Genomic DNA, 4691 nt, shown 5'->3' with positions numbered 1-4691 from the left:
TGCACACAGAAGAGATGCAATGTGAATGTGTACAATTCACACTGAGTTGACAGACCATGGGATACCTCCTAATAGCGTGTCGGACCTCTTTTTGCTGGCGTACTGCAGTAGCTGGACGTGACATGCACTCAACAAGCCGTTAGAAGTCCATTGCAGAAATATAGGACCAAGCTCGCTCTATAGCCTTCCACAATTCTGGAAGTGTTGTCGCTGCAGCATTTTCAGCACGAACTGAACTCTCGATTGCGTCCCAAAAATGTTCAATGGGATTCATGTCGGAGGATGTGAGTGGCTAAACCATTCCCTCGAACTATACGGAATGTTCTTCAAAGCTATTGGGAACAATTATGGTAAGATACGAAGGCGCATTGTCATGGAAAAAAGTTCCACCGATGTTTGAGAATATGACATCCATGAATGGCTGCAAAAGGATCTCCAAGTAGCTGAAGATCCAGTGGACCCAGTCCATCCCACGTGAATGCAGCCCATACCATTATGCTTGCACAGAGCCTTGTTGTCAATCTGTACGCAGCTCGTGGTCGTGCGGTAGCGTTCTCGCTTCCCGCGCCCGGTTTCCCGGGTTCGATTCCTGGCGGGGTCAGGGATTTTCTCTGCCTCGTGATGACTGGGTGTTGTGTGATGTCCTTAGGTCAGTTAGGTTTAAGTAGTTCTAAGTTCTAGGGGACTGATGGCCATAGATGTTAAGTCCCATAGTGCTCAGAGGCATTTGAACCATTTGTTGTCAATCTGGGACCATGGCTTCGTGGGGTCTGCGACACACTCAAACAATACCTTTACCTCTTACCAACTGAAATCGAAAAACATCTGATCAGGCCATCGCTGTCCAATCGTCTAGGGTCCACATGATATGGTCACGTGCCCAGAAGAGGCGCTGCAGGCGACGTCCTGTTACCAACGGCACTTGTGTCGGTCATCTGTTGCCATAGCCCATTAACGACCAACTTTGTCATACTGTCCTAACTGATACGTTCGTCGTGCGTCCCACATTGATATATGACATTATTTCACGCAGTACTGCTAGTCTGTTAGCATTGACAACTCTACGCAAACGCCGCTGATCTCGGTCGTTAAGTGGAGGCCGTCGGCCGCTGTGTTCTCTGTGTTGAGAGGTAATTCCTAACATTTGGTATTACCGGCACACTCTTGACACTGTGGATCTCGGAATTTTGAATACCCTTTCCGAAATCGAATGTTCCCTACTTCTAGCTGGAACTACCATTCCGCGCTGCGCGGACTGGCCGCGCGGTTACAGATAGCGCGGCCCATCCCGCCGGAGGTTCGAGTCCTCCCTCGGGCAGGGGCGTGTGTGTTGTTACTAGCTAAGGTAGTTTAAGTAGTGTGCAAGTCTAGGGACCGATGAGCTCAGCAGTTTGGTTCTTTAGCAGTTCACACACACACACACACACACACACACACACACACACACACACACACACACACACACACACACACACACACACACCACACCAGTCCTCATTCACAGTCTCTTAATTGCCGTGGTGCAGTCGTAATCACGTCGGAAACCTTTTCACATGAATCATCTGAGTACAAATGACAGTTCCGCCAATGCACTGCCTTTTTATGCCTTGTGTACACGATACTACCCCATATCTATCTCTATTCCATGAGTTACGTCATCTCAGTGTATGTGACACAAGCGTACGTGTGGAAACCAACGGGTAGACGGCTGTAAATGCCTTACGGTGACGGATTGTCCTTAACGTTGTCTAAATCGAAAAGTTCGGGTCCTTTAGTTACTAAGAAATCTACGACGTTGCTCTTATATGTTGGTTCTGCAACTGCCAGAAAAATGTTTAACAAAAGAAGAAGAAAAGTTTGAAATCTATTTGACACGAAGTTGAGTCTCAGCCTGTTAAAATTGCGTGATACGGAACATTTCTCGCGACAGACCTCAAAAGTAGTGAAGCTACGTGTCTGTGCAAGAGATTGCACATACTCGAAAAAGTGCTGTGGTCTGAATAAACTAGGGAGTTGGCATACAGGTCCCACATTTACCTGGTGCTGCAGCCATGTTACGATTATTTTTCTAAGGTTGTTAGTATTTTCGATGATTTATCGTTTTGGATGAACAGGAATACACATATCCCTCCCAGGCGTGATGCGATAATATTTTACTATGTAATGTGTAACGATTACACGTTAGTGGTTGGACGCATATTCCGAACAGTCAAATCGTCAAAGGGAAATAATAACATTGTGAATTTCTCTTTCAACTATGTGTTTCTATTTCATGAATCCAACTTTCAAAAAATGGTTCAAATGGCTCTGAGCACTATGCGACTAAACTTCTGAGGTCATCAGTCGTCTAGAACTTAGAACTAATTAAACCTAACTAACCTAAGGACATGACACACATCCATGCCCGAGGCAGGATTCGAACCTGCGACCGTAGCGGTCGCTCGGCTCCAGACTGTAGCGCCTAGAACCACACGGCCACTCCGGCCGGCCATGAATCCAACTTTCTTACATTGATTGTGTTAGATATACAGGGAAGGAAAAAACGTAAGTTATTCAGGGAGAGCAGTAGGTATCCATCTGGTCCTTAGGAGCGCTTCATCAATCCTCCGTCAAAACGATGGATTCCGCAGCCGAAGGTCATGAAAGAAGAAACAGAAATATATTCAACAGTCCTCCTTCACCTTTCGTGGTGTAACGGACGCGGGGCATTGTGATGCGTAATAGGATTGTTTTCTGAACCACCAACAGCTATTTGACATCGAGTTATTAACGTTGACCTTTTCCAGATTTTTCCAATCGTTTCTGTGATATGCATCCGTGTTTTCTAAAGCCATGCAAGCGTTTTTAGTTTGGGACTTTTTTTCTCTTATCGACTTCAACAAGTAACTTCCTTGCCGGCCGTGGTGGCCGAGCGGTTCTAGGCGCTTCAGTCCGGAACCACGCGACTGCTACGGTCACAGGTTCGAATCCTGCCTCGGGCATGGATGTGTGTAACGTGCTTAGGTTAGTTAGGTTTAAGTGGTTCTAGGTTTAGGGGACTGATGACCTCAGATGTTAAGTCTCATTGTACTCAGAGCTATTTGAACCAAGTAACTTCCTTGGCCCAACTGTTAATCGTGCGTCGCGCTGCATGTCCCAGTGACCTCCGTTTCATTATCATTACAGTGCTAATTACATCTTCTGCTCCTGTCTCTTCCAAGACCCATACGTTTTTTTGTTGTCTCTCCCAGTATTTTCCAACATAATCCCTACAGTGATGGCCACAGAAACCTAAGATATTTAATGGTTATCACACTGAAAGTCTACGTCTCACAGTCGTGATCAACATTCATTTCTATTTATGACGTTTAAAACATGCTTATGAAAACACTATTTAGGTTAGCAAAAGCCCTCCGGACCGTTTTAACCATTCCTTTATTAACTTTCCTGTACATCAACATGTCTAGTGACAGAATTTAGGAATTTATCAATTGTTGTATGACCTCATTTTTTATTTTTGGTCTCTTATTGTTACTGTATTGACTGGATACCATTTTCATCTTGTTATAATTGATTTTCAATTTTTTTGTCGAAAATCAGTTACAATATGTTTACATGCTTCAAGAGATGGACTAAAGACATCGACAGATAATAACTGAAATAATAACATTCCTTAAGAAATACCAATTTACAAGGAGTATGAAGAAAGGAAATCTGCCTGTGGACGAGCTGACGAGTAATGCCTCCGAATTATTTATTCTGTTCTCAGTATCATATGGGACTCCGAACTGTAGCGTGTTACGTGGCGGTGTGTAACGAACTATGTCGATACGCGAGAGACCCTCCGAAAACTGAAAACATGAATTCGAAGTGTTCGTCCTCACATGGAACACCCTCTCCAACAGCATAACAATGCCAGACCACACGCGAGCGCTGCGGGCATCTGTAACAATCTGACGCCTTCGATCCATTATCATCGATCATTCTCCATAAAGCCTCAACTTGGCCCCATCCGATATTCATCGGTATCAACAAATTGGCCTCTCATAGGGAGAAATGTGGCCGCCGCCAGGGAGACCATGTTGAGAAATACACTCCTGGAAATGGAAAAAAGAACACATTGACACCGGTGTGTCAGACCCACCACACTTGCTCCGGACACTGCGAGAGGGCTGTACAAGCAATGATCACACGCACGGCACAGCGGACACACCAGGAACCGCGGTGTTGGCCGTCGAACGGCGCTAGCTGCGCAGCATTTGTGCACCGCCGCCGTCAGTGTCAGCCAGTTTGCCGTGGCATACGGAGCTCCATCGCAGTCTTTAACACTGGTAGCATGCCGCGACAGCGTGGACGTGAACCGTATGTGCAGTTGACGGACTTTGAGCGAGGGCGTATAGTGGGCATGCGGGAGGCCGGGTGGACGTACCGCCGAATTGCTCAACACCTGGGGCGTGAGGTCTCCACAGTACATCGATGTTGTCGCCAGTGGTCGGCGGAAGGTGCACGTGCCCGTCAACCTGGGACCGGACCGCAGCGACGCACGGATGCACGCCAAGACCGTAGGATCCTACGCAGTGCCGTAGGGGACCGCACCGCCACTTCCCAGCAAATTAGGGACACTGTTGCTCCTGGGGTATCGGCGAGGACCATTCGCAACCGTCTCCATGAAGCTGGGCTACGGTCCCGCACACCGTTAGGCCGTCTTCCGC

Source organism: Schistocerca nitens, chromosome 3 (genome assembly GCF_023898315.1).
Source record: "Schistocerca nitens isolate TAMUIC-IGC-003100 chromosome 3, iqSchNite1.1, whole genome shotgun sequence".
NCBI classification, from domain to species: domain Eukaryota; kingdom Metazoa; phylum Arthropoda; class Insecta; order Orthoptera; family Acrididae; genus Schistocerca; species Schistocerca nitens.
The sequence above is the reverse complement of the archived record's forward strand: the minus strand, read 5'-3'. Positions refer to the sequence as shown.